We start from the raw sequence: 12,084 nt of genomic DNA on the forward strand, positions 1-12,084 counted from the left end.
CATGGTCACTTCTGGCCCGTTAACAGTCCGCTAAGTAATTGGGCTGAATTACGGCCCGATGTATTTCTGGCCTGTTAAAGGTCCGGCTTCATTTGGGCCCATTTACAGGCCATCAAAAGTTTCAGCCCATAAACGACCGTGAAGGATTTGGGTCATATTCGGCCATGTCTGTCATTCGGCCTGTTAGAGGCTCACTATAGATTTGGGCCACTTTCGGCCTGTTGTCATTTTTGGCCTGTTAACGTCGGACGTAAACCATGGGCCATATGTGGCCCAACGTCATATCGGGCCCATTAACATCCCATATAAAAATGACGATAATCTAGCCCGACCAAAGTTCCGTCCTGTTAAAGGCCCGTGTATTAGGTCGGCGCATTTACGGCCCGTCCGACTTTCGGCCTGTCAAATATCCGCATCGTAAATGGGCCACCATTTCGGCCTGCTAAGTCCAGTGGGTTATTTGGCACAATCAGGGCCCAATCTCACTTTCGGTCTATTAAAGGCCCGTGTTTTTTATGGGCTCGAGATATTTACACCTGTAAACGGCCTATTTTTACCGAGGGCCCAAATTATGTTTACGCCTGTTAAAGGCCCACTATGGGCACATGCCTACCAGAAAAATTTGAAAGCTTATGCTGATTTAAGCCCAGATATTTTTAGTGGGCCACATGCCAATTTCAGCCCGTAATCATTTTTAGCCCAATTGGAATGGGCCCGACGAATGTTGGCATGTCAGGATCCTACGAAGCTTTCAACCGAATACATTACTAAGATAAACCTACACTATACAAAAATAGCGTCGTAATTACTACAGCCTGTGGCAGCATCATAAATGTTGTATCACAACAAAATAAATTCCAATCATACAACAAAAGGCCTGTTGGCATAAAGTTTACAGTCCTTCCAGATAAAAGCACCATCAGATGTATAGAAGCACAGATCATTTGACCTGAGTGCTAATATTTCAGGCTGTAGAATTTGATGGAGCAGCACGATCTCCACCTTTTCTCCGCCATTGCTCTTCAACAACGAAGCGAATGTCTGATAGTCTAGTTTCAAAACCATTCATATCTTGACGACATTTCTCAACCACTATTCTTGTTTCCGAAACAACGTCCATTAGGGATTGGACTTGTGTCTGGAGCACAGATATATCACTCTGTCTAGCAGGAAGATTTTGTTCAGTAGGTGATTTGGATGAGGTTACCTTGACAACCAACCCAGAATTACGCAGGAAGGTGCTTTTTGCACTGTTAGTGGAGAGATACTGACGCACTGCAGCAAGAGGTGACATTGTGCCTGTAGTAGCCTCGTCACCTTCAGGTGGTTGTGGCTATTCAATCATTTGTTCCATAGCTTCCTGAAAGTTTAAACTTGTAGATTAGTGTACCAGATAAGTTACTAATGAGACAAAAACAAACAAAGTAGGTTAAACTTTTATACATAACTGATTTTGGTGAACTACTGTAATACATTAGCATGTATTGTAGTGCCAACTACATAATAAAATCACTTCTGGAACATATGTCCATGTAGCATGCGAGGCATGCCTACTGTATTGTCTATTTCCTCACATTCGTTGACATCTAAGGATAAAGAGACATAGTTTAAAGTAGGATGAACGTAGTATGACATCATTCATATCATGGGCAAACAGATATAAAACAAACATGCTATTTTACCATTGTGTGCGCACGTGAACATAACAACTAGATTACAGATCAAGACCAAAAGAATATCCTTCATCTCTTTTAAACCATGTAAGGTGAAATGATACGTTAAGACAACTATGTGTAAAAGTGAACAGAGTAACTGACATTGGCTGGAAACCAAGTAGTTAAATGAACACATCACAGTACCAATCAGTTCAAGGCAGGAGGAGTAAGGACTTACAACAGTGGCTTGAACTAGTGTGCCCATGCCCTTCATCTTGCTTGTGTGGCAATCCTTGCAGATTTGCACTGCATTTAGTTCAGGTTCTTTTTGGTCCGCACGGGCTTTCCTCTATATTTGGAACAAGTCAATATAGATACGATAATATGGCAAAAAAAAGAAGGAAGTAGCAGCTATTTTCAAGAGCCTCGAAGTGTGCAATATAGCTACGAGATCCTGTTGTCTGTTGGAATTTCACTTTAGAACGGTTGGTTTTGTTCTTCAAATAGTTAGCCTAGAAGAAGATACACTTGTAAGGCACATACATAAATACAAGTTCAATATGTGGTCTGATCAAATACATACAGCCTACCTGATACTTTGGATCAGACCAGTGTTTAAAGAAGGTTGTCCAGTCTTCATCTGTAATATATTCCACTGGAGATGTTTGGGCGATTTCATTGTTAGCCTTGCCTTCAAAGTGAGATTTTCTAAGGTGGTACCGATACTGTCGCAGAGCAGACTGACAAAACATGAGTGCATGCTTGTTTAGTTGCATCATCTTTCGGATCCAACTTGAACCTCATCTGTTGAAAAAAGAATGTGAGTCTTATTAAGAGGAAGCTAGAAAGTATGGGACAGAGCAAGACAATATTACTAATTGCGATGAATAACATTACTTACGGATAAATGGGCAAGGAAGGTGTTAAACTGGGTATTTTCTTTCTCATTCCTGTACTGGATCCACGTTGGGAGGATACGCGCATGACACCTAACGGCAATGACTGCCTCTGATACTAACTTGGCTGTCTCTGTAGCATCACATGGCCTTTTTAAACCTGCCTCAAAATGGATCTCCATTCTTCCTCCTTTAGATTTTGTTAATCTGTCAAGCATTATCCCTGATGTCTGTTTCCGCTTGCGCCGTGGTGCTAGTTCAACAACGAATATGGAAATTGTTAGTGTACATCAAACTGTGAGAGTACATATAAAGGAGCATGCAACTGCAACTTGACTCGGTCAGGTACCGTCTTGGTGTTGATGCTCATGAGGTTCATCTGATCTTGCCAAGTCCTATTGTGTCAGCAGTGCTTTGGAAGTAGTGTTAGGTGTGAAGGCAGCTTGGGAACTGGCCAGTTCCGGAGCAAACGAACGAGTAACTGGTTGAGATGCTGGTACAATTGAAGCGGATGCTGCAGCTGGTGGAGCAGGTGATACTGTGTTTGTAGATTTAGCCGGTGGACTTGGACCTTCTACTGCACTATAAGTACCAGCAGAATCTCGACGGCAGAACCTTTTCTGTTTCACCCGACGAGTAACAACACTCCCTACTATATTATTTTCCTTGCTCTTTTTTGACTTTGCCATGTCAAGCTGTACCCACAACACAAAAGAATAAAATCACTCTTTAGAACTCACTGATGCATGATACAGACAAGCAATACTTTGATGTAAGACAACCGTATGAGGATGGAATATGTAAGAAAAATAGGACAGCATGATATATTCACAGCTACGATGTGCAAACTAAGTAGAAGGATTTTCAAGAAAATAGAAGTAATGCAAGCTAGACACCATATGAAAGATGCAACCAATATTACTCTGCCAAGTTAAAAGTGTCTTGTCATAAGTGGCAATTCAAATAATTAGAAGCAGTACAACGTAGAAATCAATGCAAGATGCAACCACTATCAAACTGCCATGTTAAAAGTGTCCAATCACGAGTTACTGATGCGGGATACACAACAACAGTACTTTGACGTAAGAACATGGTATGATAGATAGATGCAGTGTATTCTAGACACAGAAAGCCATGTCATATGCACATTTATAACGTATAAACTCAGCAGGTGCAATTTAATCAAAAAGAAGAAATATAGGCTAGACAACATATGCAACATGAAACCAATTATCACACTGTCAACTTTGAGCAAGCACCTGCGATGGTGGAGTGCGGGAGATGAACTCATCATGTAGACTTGGGACCTCAACTTCATTAGCAGTAGCGGTGGCAAATCTAGAGAGTCTCTGTTTGCGTCAGTGCGGAGTACCACCAACATCCCCTAACTTACTCTTTTCCTTCCTATTTTCTGATATTGCCTTATGAAGTCAAAACCACAAGAAGATGAATAAAATTAGCTCTGCATAACTGGTTGATGCATGATACAGATGAACACTACTTTGATGTAAGGCAAGCGGAGGATAGGAGGATGGAATATATACAAAAAAAGACATCGTTTCATATTCACACGTACGATAGGAGGATGGAATATGTATGAAAAAACAGCAAGCGGAAGGCATTTCAACAAAATTAGAAGAAATGAAATCTAGGCACCATATGAACATGCAACCAATATCACTCTATCAGGTAAAAAGTGTCTCGTCGTAAGTGCCATTTCAAGAAATTAGAAGCAGTACAAGCTAGTAGACAATGCAAGATGCAACCTACATCATAGTCCCAAGTTAAATGTGTCTTATGGGTAAGTGATCGTTGCAGGTATAAGTTGTAAGCTACGCAGATGCAATTCTATACAATCAGAAGCAATACAAACTAGACATCATACGGAAAACGCAACCACGTATAACAGTTCCAAGTAAGAGCAAGCACCTGTGATGGTGGAGTAGGGGAGATGTGCTCATCATGTACACGTATGTTCTAGAAACAGGAACACGTGTCATATTCACAGGCATTATGTGTAAAGTAAGCAGATGCAATTCAAGTTAGAAGCAATACAAGCTAGACATCATATGCAACATGCAACCACATATAATAGTGTCAAGTTAGAGCAAGCACCTGTGATGGTGGAGTAGGGGAGATGTGCTCATCATCTACATAGCTATGTTGACTGTCCATCCTTGTGTTGTCTTGTGAATCTTGTTGGGAGGATGGCGAAGTAGAATCTGTAGAGACCCCCTGTTTGAGTTGCTCCGAAGGACCACCATCATCCACTGCCGGACTAATTTCCTTCAGCTGTAATGATTTTGCATTGTGAAGTCAAACCGATAAGAAAAAGGAATAAAATTCGCTCTTCAGAACTCATTCATGCATGATACTGACGAACACTACTCGGATGAAAGGCAAACACATGATGCGAGGATGGAATATGTATGAAAAACAGGATGGTGTGACATATTCACACCTATGATGTGGTAACTAAGCAGAAGGCATTTCAACAAATTAGAAGCACTGCAAGCAGACACCATATGAAAGATGCAACCAATATCACTTTGCCAAGTTCAAACTGTATGGCGTTTCAACAAATTAGAAGCAGTATATGCTAGAAATCATATGCAAGACACAACCAATATCACAGTGGAGACTTAAAGGTGCCTTATCATAAGTGACTGATGCGGGATATGCAAAAATAGTAGTCTGATGTAGAAACAGGAACACGTCATATTCACATGCATTATGTGTAAAGTAAGCAGATGCAATTCAACAAAGTTAGAAGCAATACAAGCTAGACATCATACGCAACATGCAACCACATATAATAGTGCCAAGTTAGAGCAAGCACCTGTGCTGGTGGAGAAGGGGAGATGTGCTCATCATCTACACAGCTACGTTGACTGTCTAGCCTTGCGTTGTCTTGCGAATCTTGTTGGGAGGATGGCGGAGTAGAATCTGTAGAGAACCTCCGTTTCAGTTGCTCGGAAGGACCACCATCATCCAATGCCTTGCCAATTTCCTTCAGCTTTATTTATTTTGCATTGTGAGGTCATACCGACAAGAAAAAGGAATATCATTCGCTCTTCAGAACTCATTCATGCATGATACTGACGAACACTACTCTCATGAAAGGCAAAGTCATGATACGAGGATGGAATATGTACGAAAAAAGGACGGCTTGACATATTCACACCTATGATGTGGTAACTAAGCAGAAGGCACTTCAACAAATTAGAAACACTGCAAGACACCATATGGAAGGTGCAATCAATATCACTCTGCCAAGTTAAAACTCTCTCGTCGTAGGTGGCGTTCATCAAACTAGAAGCAATACATGCTAGAAATCATATTCAAGACACAAACCAATATCACACTACCAACTTAAAGGTGTCCCATCATAAGTGACTGATGCAGGATACACAAGAAGAGTAGTTTCATGTAAGAACATGGTGTGATAGACAGATATAGTATGTACCAAAAATAGGAAAGCGTGTCATATTCACATGTATCATGTGTAAGCTAAGCAGATGCTGTTTACACTAATTAGGAGCAATACGAGCTAGACACCATATGCAACATGCAACCAGATATCACACTGCCAAGGTAGAGCAAGCACCTTGGATGGTGGAGTAGGGGAGCGGAGACTTGGACCTTGTAATGCACTATTAGTACAAGGAGAATCGGTACAGATGCTCCGTTTACGTTGCTGCAGAGGACCACCATCATCGCCTTCCTTACTCTTTTCCTTCCTCTTTCTTGATTTTGCCTTGTCAAGTCAAACCCACAAGAAAAAGGAATAAAATTTGCTCTTCAGAACTTATTGATGCATGATACTGACGAACACTACTTTCATGTAAGGCAGCCACATGATAGGAGGATGGAATATGTATGAAAAACAGGATGGCGTGACATATTGACATGTATGATGTATAAAGTGTAAACTAAGCACAAGGTGCTTGAACTTGTTAGAATTGATGCAAGCTAGAAACCATATGAAAGATGAAACCAATATCACTCTGCCAAATTAAAAGGGTGCCCTAACAAATGTATTTGACCAAATTAGAAGCAATACATGACAACAGGCTAGAAATAATATGCAATATGCAACGAATAAAGGTGACTCATCGTAAGTGATTGATGCAGGATACAGAAGAGAGGTAGTTTCATGTAAGAACAAGGTTAACACATAGATGTAGTGTGTACCAAAAATTGGAAGGCATGTCAAATTTACAGGTATAGTGTGTAAACTAAGCAGATGCAATTTACCCTAATTAGAAGCATTACAAGCTAGACACCGCATGCAACATGCAACCACATATCACACAGCGAAGTTGGAGCAAGCACCTGTGATGGTGGTGTAGGGGAAGTGCGGTCTTCAGGTATGGAGCAACGTTCAATATCTTCATTTAGGCTTGCTGTTTCTTGAGAATCATGTGGAGAGGATGAAATTGCATTCTTTATAAGAGTATTGCGTCTCATATTAACCCACGCACGTGACTATCTCATCATAAGCGATAGATGCAGGATACACAAGAACAGTAGTTTGATGTAAGAACATGGTGTGATAGGCAGATGTAGTATGTACCAAAAACAGGAAGGCGTGTCATATTCACATGTATAATGTGTAAGCTAAGGAGATACAATTTAACAAATTAGGAGCATTGATGAGGGATACACAAGAAAAGTAGTTTGATGTAAGAACATGGTTAATAGAAAGACGTAGTATGTACCAAAAACAGGAAGACATGCCATATTCACAGGTATAATGTGTTAACTAAGCAGATGCAATTTACCCTAATTAGAAGCATTACAAGGTAGACACCATATGCAACATGCAACCACATATCACACTTCCAAGTAAGAGCGAGCACCTGCGATGGTGGTGTGGGGGAATTGCGGTGATCAACTAGAGAGCTACGTTGACTATCTTCATCTAGCCTTGTTGTTTCTTGAGAATCATGTGGGGAGGATGACACTGCACTCTTTAAACGAGTAGGGCGTCTCACAGTAACCCACCCGGGTGACTGTCTCATCATAAGTGATTGACGAGGGATACAAAAGAGCATTAGTTTGATGTACGAACATGGTTAATAGACATATGTAGTATGTATCAAAAACAGGAAGGCATGTCATTATCAAAGGTATAATGTGTAAAGTAAGCAGATGCAATTTAACCAAATTGGAAGCAATACAAGCTAGACACCATATGCAACATGCAACCACATTTGACAGCGCGAAGTTAAAGCAAGCACCTGGGATGGTTGTGTGTGGCAATTGAGATCATCAACTGCAGAGCTACATTTACTGTCTCCAACTGCTGACACTGCACCCATTAGAGCGCTGAAACGCTTAGTGCTTATCTTCAAATTCACTAGAGCGACTTCTGTCTTCTCTTTTCTGCATTCATCAACACCGCGTCAGCGTCTGAAATACCCATGCATAAAAAAACAATAGTGTGAGTATGGGTGAAGTGTGTGCACAATTAGTACAGTGTAAAGGTAGCAGATAGCAAGTCGGTGAGAAGTAAATGACGAGAGACATATGATAGCTCTACAACATGCATGTCACACTCAATTACTACAGGATTCTATGAAAATAACAGTCGACTGAAAGCAAATAGGTCAGTCCATTTTTTCCGCACCGTCTGATGTACAAAGAACGGGCAGATCGCCTTCATCTACCTCCAGCCACTCAGTGTTGACGATCTTCCTCGAAATGCCAGCGACCACCGGCCCAGTATTCCTCCCCTGCATGCGCCCTCCCCTCGACCTCACCCCACCGCCGTGCTTGGCACCGCCTCCCCGGCCATCCATTCAAGCCCCACCGACCTCCAGATCAGGCGCAAGCAGCTCCTGCGCCCCACACCCCTATGATAGACACCGATGCGCCGCTTCCCCGGGGAACAGGCGGACTAGGTGCTTCGTGTGCCTAAGCGGATGCTGCTTCTTTTAATTGCGGTTCGACTGACCCTGAATTGAAATCCAGGCGGGCTACCGACCTCTAGCAAAGGTGAAATAGTAAAAGGGAGGAAACCTTGTGCATTTAGTATCACGAAGAAGATGCAGTAAGAAGCGCTCAACTAGTTTCTTTTGTGGGATGAATACGGTGTGAGCGGAGACGTAAGATTTGCACGAATAAGGGAAGAGGAGTACCTCTTTCTGCTGGCAGTGCTATGTCCTCCTTCTGTTTTTCCTACGATCTTGTTGTTCGCTGGAAACCAAAAGTTGTGGAGGACGGTGCAGCCTTGGACGAACCGTCTGTCGGCGGCGGGGAAGCAGATCCGAGGCGGCGAACGATGGCGTAGCGGGAACAGCTCCGGTGCAGTGGACGGTTGCGACAGTGGAGCCGCAGCAGTGAGGCACATGACAGCATGGTCGGAGTGGTTCTGATACGGCGCACGTCGGCGTCGGCGTCGTGGAGGCAGCTCTGCCTCGGCTTCAGCTGCTAAGTCCTTGAGGGTGTTGCGGTTGCGGTTGCGTTGGACGATGATGTCGGGGTACCGACTCTGGCATGATGGAGGAGGGCGGCGGTGGATTGGCTGCTATGGGGTGGAGGACGGAGGAGGCTGGGGTTTTGCGGCTGGTGGAGAGGGCGTTTTCGCGCCCACGAAGTATGAATGGGGAAACAGAGGGAGGCGGGGAACTAAGGGGGAACAATGTTTCGGTTTGAGACACGCTTGTTTGAAATTTGGGGAAAGTTACAAACTTTGCCCCCATCTAAAATTTCGGACATATTGCGGGTCAGGGTAGGACAGTCATGTCAGGTGTCCCAAATGTGGGCGGGATAGATTTCGACCGAGTGCATGGGTGTTTAGGTGCCCACGGCGTATGAATGCTTCTCGGAGGTGGTTGAGACTGGCGTCTTGGTGAAGTTACAAACCTACCCCGGTTTAGACCTTTGGACATCGGGCCGATAGGCTACACGGGCCAGAGTCAGGACAGTAATTTCCTACCACCAAAACATTAGTCGCGCGCGGTTTCGGGTGACCAGAGGCCTATTTGGCGCTTCGTTCAATATTTGGGAGCAGAAGCATTAACGTTTTCGGTTCTCTTGAATTGAACTTTCAGGATTTGTCAAACTTCACAAATCTTTACTCTTGAAAATCCTAAAGCTACGATTATTTTGGAATGGAGGGGGTACATTTTAATATACATTGTACACGAGTATATATTAAAAAATATGCAACTTACCTCAGTTCATGCATGGTTCCAGATATAATCTCCTTGGTTGCAAAAAAAAGTTAGATATGCGTATGAATATATATACCATGTTCAAACTCACAACAAAGATTGATGCCCCCTTTTACATCTGATTTAAAAATGTCATTATCTCGGGTTCAAATAGATGAATGCACTTCCTATGAATTCGAATCTTCGAAACCCCCTTTATGTTGAATTCGACATGTATTTTATTTCATAGCTAGCAATTTGGAATGTATCAATGCAAGTGACAAATGTATAAAGTGCTTCACACTAACAACATGGAGTGCACTAATTAATGTTTATATATGAATTGCAAAAGCATACATTGCCTGTATTTCAAACCGCTCTCACTCTATGGATCGATAATATGGAATAAACACATGCACATGCTAGAATTCAATAGAGTATGGGTGTCTGATAGACCGATTTTTGTCCAGTCACAATTTTGCAAAATTCATGATCTCATCCAAAAATAATAATGCCATTTATATTTTAATTTAATGCGTAGAACCTCCTTTTACACGTAGATGCACTATGCCTCACCCTGTTCTCACAAACACGTTATATATCACTCTCTATCTAACGCATAAGTGCACACACTTTATATGCATCGGCATTTCTCTTTCACACATGCTCACAATCTCTCTCAGGGTCTCGGGGTGTCTCACGCACATGCTCTCTCTGTTTCTCTCTCTCTCTCTCTCTCTCTCTCTGACTACTATGTACCACTCTTTTCACTAATCTCAGTTGGAAAACACTATTTCTCTCACATGCATATATACACATGCACGGTCTCTACTAGCCCTCTATACACACATATATATGCCTACATGTCTCCTGCACGCACATTATCTTTAGGCCTCTCTCGCACACATTGCCCCCCCGACACACCTCTCTAATAGTAGTTGGCAGATATGAATTCATCATATCATTCGGTAGGATATCCCTGGCTGTTAGGCTGGATGGTAATACGAGGAAAAGTTTTACCCTAGTTCGGATCGGACCCTTGCAGTTGAAGAAAGAGCCTACTCCTGGTACTGTATATTAGTGATAGGGGTGTGTACAAAGTACACGTGAATACATGCATTGTGCGTGTGTGTATACTATCGACGAACTAGCCCCCAAGCTTGTATAACATACTAAGGGCCTAGGGTTACAAATCATATATAGTCGGCTTATCACCAGTGGGGATAGAGTCCTCCACGACTCTGGTAGCTTCGTGTTGTACGCCGAGTCCTCCACATGGGTCTGCGTATAACACATCTCGGTCCAACCTATATGTGGTGCAGGATGGAACCGGCCCATGAGTATTCATGTTGACCCACCACAACTATAAATGATGTGCCCACCACACCACACACGCAATCGGCCACTAAGAAAATAAGCATATACAATAGTACAACGGTATCTAGCTCACGGTACATCTCCATATTTTGTTGATAACACTGACGGACTTTGCATTTGATGCATGCTCTGTATTTTGTTGACGACACTTACGGTCATTGTATTTGAAGCGAAAGCACGATATGGTCACTGGACTTCAGAATAAGCTCATCACGGTCACCACATACATTTTGTCGTGCTAACCAACATGTGGTTGGACGGTTAGAGGATAGTGGTTTCTCGAGCCCACCAAGGTTAAAGTCCCGGTGCTCGCATTTATCATGTGTTAATTTCAGTATTTTCCGGCGATGTACGTTCAGTGGGAGGAGACGTTCCACTCGACTACGAGGCACCTATGGTGACTTCGTAAAATCTCAAGATCATATATGCTGGCCCACTCTCTTGAAGGTGCTCATAGGGGTAGGGTTCGCGTGTGTGTGCTTATAGCAGTGAGTGCTTGCGCGCATATATGAGCCCTTGCGTCTGTACCGTGTTAAACAAATACATGTCATGATTATACTGTCACTGGCTCACCCGTACAACTCCGTATTTTGTTGATGACACAATCAATTGACCAGTCAAACGGCACAACTAGTGTTGCACCATCGGGGCGCGTAACCGTGGGGCCCACCTATCAGCCCGTATATGAAAGAAATAAATTGTAGTTTGAGTCTATACTGTGTTAATAAAATAGGAGTACATTTTAGGGTGATCATACGGTCACTGGCTCACCATACAGCTCCGTAATTTGTTGATAACACGATCAATTGACCAGTCAAACGGTCCACATTCAGCAGCGCACATTACCATAGGGCCCACCCGTCAGCGCGTATATGAAGGACATAAATGGTAATAAACTAGTGGTTGATGGGTATTCGAAGTCGTGAGACCTCTGGTTGGCAGTCACCGGCGGTTGGGGGGGGGCGTTCATTTAGCTGTGGGGTGGGGATCCCCGGA

Source organism: Triticum aestivum, chromosome 1B (genome assembly GCF_018294505.1).
Source record: "Triticum aestivum cultivar Chinese Spring chromosome 1B, IWGSC CS RefSeq v2.1, whole genome shotgun sequence".
Classification (NCBI taxonomy): domain Eukaryota; kingdom Viridiplantae; phylum Streptophyta; class Magnoliopsida; order Poales; family Poaceae; genus Triticum; species Triticum aestivum.